Here is an 11,335-nt window from a genome sequence, read left to right as displayed (position 1 = left end):
CAGTTACGTTGCGACGTTTGATACACACAAAGTATTCCTCCGGTGTTAGTGAGTTATATGATCTCATGGTCATAGGAACAAATACTTGACACGCAGAAAACAGTAGCAATAAAATGACACGATCAACATGCTACGTCTATTAGTTTGGGTCTAGTCCATCACGTGATTCTCCTAATGACGTGATCCAGTTATCAAGCAACAACACCTTGTTCATAATCAGAAGACACTGACCATCGTTGATCAACTGACTAGCCAACTAGAGGCTTGCTAGGGACAATGTTTTGTCTATGTATCCACACATGTATATAAGTCTTCATTCAATACAATTATAGCATGGATAATAAACGATTATCTTGATACAGGAATTATAATAATAACTATATTTATTATTGCCTCTAGGGCATAATTCCAACAAAAAGGTCTACCAAATATGATGGGACAAAAGCTATATTGTGTGGTATCAAGAATGAGAAAATTAGTAGGATACTTAGTTTTACCACACAAAACTTCAACATCTCTAACAATTGCCACAGGGCGGATAGTATCTCTATTGGCAAGTTGAATAGTAACATCAATGAATTCCATCTCGAGAGGTGCAATCTCATCTTTAATTTCATTATATAAAGATCGAGGTATTGCACTAACACTAGCACCCATGTCACATAAACCATGATAATAATGATCTCCTATCTTAACAGAAACAACAGGCATGCCAACAACAAGCTTATGTTTGTCTCTAGCATGAGGTTTAGCAATTCTAGCAGCATCTTCACAAAAGTGAATAACATGCCCATCAACATTATCGGCCAACAGATCTTTGATAATAGCAATGCTAGGTTCAAATTTAATTTGCTTAGGCGGTGTAGGTGTTCTAATATAGCCCTTACGTATCACAGTTGAAGCTTTAGCATGATCCTTTATTCTAACACGGAAAGGTGGTTTCTCAATGTAAGCACTAGGAACAATAGGATCATTATAAGCAATGACTTTCTCTTCAACTGGATTGGGTTTTACTACACTGACTTCTATGGGAGGATGATATTTAAACCACTTCTCTTTAGGGAGATTAATATGAGCAGAAAATGATTCACATAATGAAGCTACTATCTCAGAGTCAAGTCCATGTTTAGCGCAAAATCACAAAAAGTATTTGTTTCAGCGAAGGATTTAACGCAGTCAAATTTAAGATTCATACCTGACTCCTTACCTTCATCAAACTCCCAATCTTCAGAGTTGCGTTTAATTCTTTCCAATATATTCCATTTGAAGTCAATATCTCTCTTCATAAAAGAACCGGTACAAGAAGTGTCAAGCATGGTGGAATTATCATGAGAAAGCTGACCATAAAAGTTTTGAATAATAATTTATCTCGAGAGCTCATGGTTGGGGCATGAATATAACATTGACTTAAGCCTCCCCCAAGCTTGAGCGCTACTTCCTCTATCACGAGGCCAAAAATTATAGATATAATTCCGATCACGATGTACCAAATGCATAGGATAAAACTTTTGATGAAATTCCAATTTCAATCGGTTGTAGTTCCATGATCCAGTATCATCACATAGCCTATACCATGTCAATGCTTTATCCCTCAAAGATAAGGGAAATACCTTCTTCTTGACCTCATCCTCGGGCAGACCTGCAAGCTTAAATAAACGCCAAACTTCATCTACATAGATTAGATGTAAGTCGGGATGTGATGTTCCATCTCCTGTAAAAGGATTAGCCAACTGTTTCTCTAGCATACCCGAAGGAATTTCATAATAAATATTTTCAGTAGGTGCAGTAGGTTGAGGAGCAACTCCTTGTGCTTCCGGTCGAGGTGAAGATACCCCGAACAAGCTCCTCAAAGAATTAGTTTCCATAGTGACAAGTGATAATAAATGTCAGCACAGTATATAAATGTTTCCTTACCAAATTCCACTTACCAAAGGCGCTTCACTCCTCGGCAACGGCGCCATAAAAGAGTCTTGATGACCCACATGTGTAGGGGATCTATCATAGTCCTTTCGATAAGTAAGAGTGTCGAACCCAACGAGGAGCAGAAGGAAATGACAAGTGGTTTTCAGCAAGGTATTCTCTGCAAGCACTGAAATTTTCGGTAACACATAGTTGTGTGATAAGATAATTCGTAGCGGGTAGCAAGTAACAATAGTAACAAAGGTGCAGCAAGATGGCCCAATCCATTTTGTAGCAAGGGACAAGCCTGGACGAACTCTTATATAAGGTAAAGCGCTCCCGAGGACACATGGGAATTTCTGTCAAGCTAGTTTTCATCATGTTCATCTGATTCGCGCTCGCTACTTTGATAATTTGATATGTGGGTAGACCGGTGCTTGGGTGCTGTCCTTACTTGGAAAAACATCCCACTTATGATTAACCCCTCTCGCAAGCATCCTCAACTACGAAAGAAGAATTAAGACAAAGTCTAACCATAGCATTAAACTAGTGGATCCAAATCAGCCCCTTACGAAGCAACACATAAACTAGGGTTTAAGCGTCTGTCACTCTAGCAACCCATCATCTACTTATTACTTCCCAATGCCTTCCTCTAGGCCCAAATAATGGTGAAGTGTTATGTAGTCGACGTTCACATAACACCACTAGAGGAAAGATAACATACAACGCATCAAAATATCAAACGAATAACAAATTCACATGACTACTTATAGCAAGACTTATCCCATGTCCTCAGGAACAAAAGTGACTACTCACAAAGCATAATTATGGTCATGATCAGAGAGGTATTGAATAGCATTAAGGATCTGAACATATGATCTTCCACCGAGTAATCCAACTAGCATCAACTACAAGGAGTAATTAACACTACTAACAACCTTAGAAGTACCAATCAGAGTTGCGAGACGGAGATTGGGTACAAGAGATGAACTAGGGTTTGGAGATGAGATGGTGCTGATGAAGATGTTGATGGAGATGAGTCCCCTCCCCCCCCCCCCCGCCCCGATGAGAGGAGTGTTGGTGATGACGATGGCGACGATTTCCCCCTCCGGGACTCTAGATTGGTTCTGCTCAAGTTCTGCCTCGTGGCGGCGGTGTCTCTTCCTGAAAGCCTTCTCCTGTTTTTTTCTGCGACGAAACCCTCCTTATAGCAGAAGATGGGAGCAGGAGGGGTAACAGGGGGCCACAAGCCACCCACGCGCGCCGAGGGGGGGGGGTAGGCCGCGCCTAGTAGTCTTGTGGCCTCTTGGTGGCTCCCCTCAAGTATTTCTTCCGCCCAGTATTTTTTATATATTCCAAAATAATTCCTTGTTGATTTTCATGGCTTTTGGAGTTGTGCAGAATAGGTATCTCAAACTTGCTCCTTTTTCATCCCAGAATTCCAGCTGTCGGCATTCTCCCTCTTCATGTAAACCTTATAAATAAGAGAGAAAAGACATAAGTATTGTACCAAAATGTGTAATAACAACCCATAATGCGATAAATATCAATATAAAAGCATGATGCAAAATGGACGTATCAGCGTATTCTAAAGCAAAAAAATATATCTTCCGTCGACAAAACTAACTCCTTGATCTCACCTTGGCTTATTCCATTCTCGAATGGTGATCAGAATGTTGTCCCTAAAAATAACTCCGTACTGAGCTATTAATTTGCGGGCATTGTTTTCAGGACCAGTTGGTTGGTCGTGTGCTTTGACTTGATCGATGTTGTACTTTATGTGATCGGGCAACTTTTTGGCTTGGCCTCGTACTACTCGTGTAGAAGATTTGCTCGATACGGAGGGCTAAAAGAAGAAAGATTTGTTTATATATATATATATATATATATATATATATATATATATATATATCTTATTTTAAATTTGTGTCAGGTTGTTTTTTTGTTCCACTTAATGATTGACCCGTGTCTGAGTATTCAGACTAAAAATTGTTCAGTTTAAAAAAGGGGCCTGCTACGCATCCACCGGTGGATGTTTACTAAACATCCACCACTTGGAGGGCCGTTCGATCTACACGTGACGTCGGATCTGCTTCGGTCAGTCACCCCATAATTCCTGAAATGATGGCTGAGTTGCAGAAACTTTCGCTTTGTTGCAAGAAATAAACTTTGGACCCGTTAATTCCTGAAACAACGGTCGAGTTTCAGAAACAATTTGCTTGTTGCAGGATTTTTTTTCTTCGTCTTTCTGCAACATAGGTACTTTTGTGGGAGAATTTTTTGCAACAAAGGTCATATTTCAGGATTTTTTACAACAAAGGTCAAGTTGCGAAATTTTTTTGCAACGTTCATGGGCGGCATGGGCGGCTGGCGGCGGCCGGATGGTCAGAACATAAATCTATAGTAGACCACTGCAACATCGTATATGTTTCAGAAACATAGTCTTTGTTGCAGAACCGCATAGTCACTTGAACGCGTGTCTTACGGGGGAGGTGGCTGATGCGGCCATTATAATCCGCCGGCTGATGGTTAGCTTTTCCCTTAAAAAACGAGTGTTTTGTTTCCTGCGTCGGGTCAAAAATCTGCACAAGCATGATTTACGTAAAAAGAACATGTTCCCTAAACGGGCCGCCTCACAACCCGTTAACACAAAAACACAAAGGCCACAAAAGGAAAAGGAACCACCTACCCACCAGGCCTAGCCAGTTCCCGACCTCCACCTTCCAGAAACCCTCGACCCACCTCACTACATGCATACTTCCTCAGTCTAAACCGTGTTAGTGTACTTGGATCTTTTGACAGAATACTGAATTTCAGATAGTTGATACAAGAAACAAATCAGTCTACTGAAAAACGTTTAACTGAAATTGAAAGTAGAAGAAAATCTGATAAACATAAAGTAGAAGATACTGAAATAATTATAACTTAAAATGCAGGAGGGTGCATGGGTGATGCTGCTTACGATCGAGAGGGAAACCACCTGGAGCCATCCCAAGGGGAAATATCTCAGGTAACAAACACACTGCCCTCCCCATAAAATTTTCATTTATAAATACACGCTGCATCTCTGTAAACCACCTTACTTCTGAATCATTTTATACATAAAAGAAAATTGTTCTAGAGTTAGATAAGGCTTACTTGTGTCCTTGTTGTTCTACTAGGCAGAGAAGAAGTCAATTAAAAGAAAAATCAGATAAATGATCAATTGTTGTAGCCTATAAATCTCAAACATATAAACTGGTTTGCATAAACAAAACCTATTAACATACTATAATGTAAAGGGCAGAAATAGTACACATACTTTAGTTAAATAACTTTGAATGATAAACTGATCAATAAATAAAGAAACTAAAAATATAATATAAATGGCCGAATGATAAAAAATCACAGCAAGACTAACTGAAAACATGAGAGAATACAAGAAAGCTACACAGGACTCAAAATGTCAATACACCTAACCATGAACTAACCTGCACTAGTGATGACTGAAACTGAAGACAACGCAAGGCAATGAAGAAAAAAGAATAAATCAGGATTGATCTAACAGAAACACAGATTAAAAAAATAAAAGGAGGACTAACTAACTGAATAATTGAATGAGAAATTAAAGAAATATAGAAGAGGATTAATAAGATATACAACGCTGGAAACTGAAAACTAGACCTAGATTGGAGACTGACAAATGATGACAGATATAAGAACTAAACCTAGATTGATGACTGTAACTGAAAACAAGACTGAAGGCTGATACAAAGAGAAACTAAGAACTGTAAATAAAGGATTGAAGAATAAGAATGAGAAACTAAAAAATGACACCTAATACCGAACCAAAAACTGAAAACTGAAAACTCCCACAAAATTGTTAACTGACAAACGACATACTGAAAACTGAAGAAAATGAAAACTAACAGTGAAACTACTAAAGAAAGTGAAAAAAATTGACACTTAACACTGAAATAAATGACAAAACTGAATAAAAAAAGCACTTAGAAATGAAAATATAACAATATTAAGATAGAAGATGAATAACTGAATGAAATGCTGAGAAACTGAAAATAGAAGATACTTAAATAATGAAAAACTTAAAATGCCAAAAATGAAAATACTGACAAATACTGAAATGTAAATACTATATGATGGATTGATCGAAAGATAACTGGACAATATTAAGATAGAAAATGAAAAAATGAATGAAATGAGAACCTGATAAACAGAAAGAATAAATCAGGATTGATCTAACAGGAACACATATTGAAAAATAAAAGGAGAACTAACTAACTGAATACACCTAAGAAACTGAAATTAGAAGATACTGAAATAACGAGAAACTTCAAAAGCCAAAAATAAAAATACTGACATATACTGAAATGTAAATACTATATGATGGATTGATCAAAAGATAGCTGAACAATATTAAGATAGAAAATGAAAAAATAAATGAAATGAGAAGCTGATAAATAGAAAGAATAAATCAGGATTGATCTAACAGGAACACATATTGAAAAATAAAAGGAGGACTAACTAACTGAATACACCCGAGAAACTGAAATTAGAAGATACTGAAATAACGAGAAACTTCAAATGCCAAAAATGAAAATACTGACATATACTGAAATGTAAATACTGTATGATGGATTGATCGAAACAAAACTGAACAATATTAAGATAGAAAATGAAAAAATGAATGAAAGAAAACTGAACAGTACTAAAATTTGACACCTAACACCAAAACTGAAGGAGATGAACAAAAGGTCCCAAAACTGAAGCACATAATAAGAATGAGAGAATACCTAGATATTCTAAATAAATGACAGCACTGATTGGTGAACTACAAAGAACATTTCTAACATACAACAGGAATGAAAGGAATTAATAAATAACTAATTCTAAGGTTTGATTCTTAGGTATTGAAAAGTGTACATCTGCACTGAAGATGACTGAACCTGAACAACATATAGCACACACCACCACAAAAGAATCACACACTGGATGCCGGGCTTTACGGATCATGTCTAATTAAGGCATTGAGCAGCTTCGAGTTAGACAAAATAAACACACACTGGATCCTGAGAAAACACTACCCACTACCACAACTAATTCTACGAGGCTTGAAATGAATAATCTAGTACCAAAACTAGCTCTTATCACTGTACTGAGTGAGTACAGGAACATGAGCTAAAAATAAAAACCATGCACATGTTTCTGGACAAAAACCGAGTACGGGATCCAAGTATTCCTTCCTCGATGCTACATCAACAAAACGCAAAATATGTCGCGGGAATCATGACCTACCATTAGCAGAGATCCTGAAGAAAAAACCCAGGGCGGATGCGCTACATCTGAAAATCGACTGAGCGGAGAGGTGGCTGCAGAAATCAGCAAGCGGCGACACTAAACGCGAACAACAGAGAGGACAAGGAGTTGAGTGAAAAGGAGTGAGACAGAGGCGGAAAAGCTCTGTACATGTCTCCCGGCCGGCGGCGACCGGTGTCTTCTTCTACCACCAATTGCGCTGGCTCAACGATGAATTGACACGCCTCTTGTAAACCGGGCCAGGTTTGCTTCAAAAGCCGGTATGCCAAAAAACCGCACCCCGAAGCGAAGGTGCGAACCAGAATGAACAAACCCACTCACGCGCACTTAGATTGGTGACACAAATCGAGTGGCCACAAAATTCGACCTGAAGCCAAATCAAAAACAGACGACTGATTTTTAGTAAAACTGTATATATATATATAAATCAATTAATACATGTAATGAGATCACGAGAGGCCTTATATATATACTCGCCGGACTTTGTTAATTGAAAAACATTTCCTTCACCATCATCTTTGTGTGCCCTTCGTCTCTTTGTTCTTCCTCAAATATTCCTTCACTCGAATCGTTCAGATATTGTGTGTCGTCATCCACTAGTTCATTATCTAAGTTTTGTGAGCATGTTATTTCAAAGAGGAGATCCTCTTGATGATGGTCGTATCCGTCGCTATCGTCCATAACTTAACTAATCCAGAAAAAAGAGAAACCAATTTAGTATTCAAATTAGAATGCTTTCAATAAGCAAATTAGAATGCATTTAATAAGCAAATGGTTCATAGCTCAACTAATACATCTCGAATAATCCAGTTAATGCATCACCGAATATTATTGAATACTATCACTCATAAATCTCGAATATAATCATATAATATTACTAATACATCTTGAATATCTGCCGCTATCAAACTGCTCACCCAAAGAGTTGTCGTTGTACTGAGCCGCAGACGGTGGACACCCAGAGAGAAGGAACCATCACAGGATCATAGCTCGAGTGAGATCCCTGAAGAACTTGCCAAGTATTGGAGAACCTGACATTCAACTCAACTATGTAGCGACGGACGTGCTCATCCTCCTTTGTAACACGACGACGTACCTCCTCCTCGGGGGCCGACTGCCTCCACACCAATAGTGGTCCATAGAACCACCACAAAGAAGCTCCGAGTCGACGACGAGACCTGGATTTCTCACCAACCTGCCCTCCTCGGAAGGTAGCACCTCTCAATGCCAGCCTGACAAAACCTAGTCCCGGACATGGCGCCTCTCAAACACGTTGTCGCTACCAATTCGACGGCGAGGATGCGGGTCGGGCTTCATCGACTATATAGTAGATACTCATATTTAATAAACTATAACATATTCCAAATAAGATATTAGCATGTTTTGACTACATGACAAAAAAAATTGAGCTTTTTTCATGCATTTAATGATTTTTTTAGAGCTAAATGATAATTAAAACAACTTAAAACAATTAAAACAAAAAAACTAGCACTAAACCTATAAAGGACTTAAACAGTAATATTTTGTTTAAAATCTAAACAGGACTAAAACTGAGCTAATTATTATCTTATCTCCACGCAAATGACTTATATTTAGTTTCATACTAAAATTTTGGATGATAATATTTTGAACAAAAATTTCATTCAAAAAAAGATGTATTTCAATTCCTAGCAAGAAGATCTTCATAACAAGATCAATCACCAATATATTGAACTAGTTTTAATTTTACTGTTTTACTCATCAAAAAACAATCTCCATCGTTTCAAAAGATTTATTTCATCACTCATTTGAAAAAATACGTACACATACATAATAAAATACATACATACACATACATATATTTGAAAAAAGACATACAAGTACATACTAAAATGCATATATACATACATACATACATAGATACACATACATAAATACAAAAATCCATCTAAAATGAAAAAAAAAGATGAACAGGGTACGGAGGCGGCTCACCGTCGGGATCGTCGGGGCGCAGGGAGGCGGGGAGGAGGCCGGAGACGGAAGAGCGGCGTCGGAGACGGAGGACGACGCCGGAGACGGAGGACGATGCCGGAGACGGAGGACGACGCCGGAGATGGAGAGGAGTGATACGTCTCCAACGTATCAATAATTGATAAAGTATTCATGCCATATTTTCTATGTTTATAATAACTTTATATGGTATTTATGCACTTTATACGATTTATTTAGAACTAACGCGGACTGGCACTGTTTTCAGCAGAATTAATGCGGTGTTATTTTTTGTGCAGAAAATGGAAGTTCTCCAAATCACCCGAATCTTTTTTATGATTTTTCTGGAACATATGAGCAACGTTGGAGCGAAGAACCACCAGAGAAGGGCTGCTACAGATGCACAAGCCAACAGGGCGTGGCCTGGGCCTTGGTCGCGCCCTGATGGCTTGTGGGACCCACATGGCTTCGTTGCACGTGATTCCAAAAATCCTATAAATCCCAGAAACCCCAAAAGTAAAGAGAGAACTTCTGCTCCGCCGCCACAACTCTCTGTATCGCCAAAAAACCAATCTGGAGCGATTCTGGTACCCTGTCGGAGAGGGAAAACCATCACCGGTGGCCATCTTCATCATTCCGGCGGAGGCCATGACGAGGAGGGAGTAGTTCACCCTCGAGGCTGAGGATATATACCAGTAGCTATGTGTTCTATCTCTCTCTCTCTCTCTCTCTCTCTCTCTCGTGTTTTTGAGATGGCACGATCTCAAGAACACGGGCTTTGTTAATATAGTTGGATCATATGATGTATTTCCCTTACCATCTAGTTGTGATGAATTGAGTTTTTCCTTTAAGATCTCGTCATGTTGGATTGAGCATATTGGTATGACAACACTTGATGTAAGTCTTGCGTGGGATACCTGTAGTGACATTGGGGTATTCTATTTATTCACTTGATATATGTTGAGGCATCAACTTGCGGGTTTCGGTGACCTTAGGTATCTATGCATAGGGGTTGATTGCACGTTTTCATATCATGTTCTCCGATAGAAATCTTCGGTTGCTCCTTGCACGTTCTTTGTGTTGGATTGAATATGATAGCTCTGAATTTGTTTGATGCATGTCATATAATTTACTCACGGATACTTGAGGTGGCATTGGAGTATCTAGGCGACATTAGGGTCGATTGATATGTATCATTGGTGTTATTCTAGTACGAACTCTTAGATAGATCGAACGTAAAGTGTTGTGGTTTTGTCACGGCAGATGTCCTTGTGAGAGAACTTAGGTGTGAGGCCATTGAAACCATGTGGCGGCTTGAAGGGGTTGGTCGGAATCGAGAGACGCGAGTTTACCCAGGTTCGGCCCCTCCGATGGAGGTAAAAGCCTACGTCCTGCTTGTGTTCCATTGATGGAGATGATGATCTTGATTACAAGGGTGCAGATTCGCCACCTCTAATCTCGTGGGTGTCTAATCTGTCTATCTCATGATCTGTCTTGTCTAGACCTAAGTTGTGTCTCTTGTCCCTCTTGGGGCGCCTTACCCCTCCTTATATAGGTGGAAGGGGTAGGTTTACATGTAGAGTCCTACTAGGAGTAGGAATAGGACTAGTCTCTCTTGAATCCTAATTCGGGTCTTGTTTCCTTCTTGTGGGAGTCTTTCCTCTTCTTGGGCCTTCTCTTGTGAGTCGGCCCTCCTGGCCTCTCTATGAGTTGCCTTATGCCAGGGTGCACGCTGGGCCTTGGGCCTCCGTCATTTATCTAAGTCGCCTGTGGGGACAAGTATGAGTCGCCCGCCAGGTCATTGCTGAGTCGCCGATGAGTCGCCAAGTCCTTTGGCGGGTCATACTCCAAGCCGGGTTACACTGCGGGATATATCCCCGACATTAGCCCCCAAGGTTAGCTTGAATTTATTCATGGTAAGCTCCTGAAATAAGAATAATAAATAAGTTAAGGGACCGGCTTGCTCCTCTGGCCGACTCGATTTACTGAAGTGGCTCCTTGAAAAATCTGGGTTTCTTCGAGCCGCCTTCACAATCATCTTGTTGGTACGTGTCCTTTGTAATAAAATACATATGCCATTGAATCGGCCTCCAATGCTTTGGCTTGATGAAAATTTGGGAAATAAGAAATCCACACAATGTTGAACTAGCTTCTC

This window comes from Hordeum vulgare, chromosome 4H, assembly GCF_904849725.1.
Source record: "Hordeum vulgare subsp. vulgare chromosome 4H, MorexV3_pseudomolecules_assembly, whole genome shotgun sequence".
Taxonomy (NCBI): domain Eukaryota; kingdom Viridiplantae; phylum Streptophyta; class Magnoliopsida; order Poales; family Poaceae; genus Hordeum; species Hordeum vulgare.
This window is presented reverse-complemented; position numbering follows the sequence as displayed.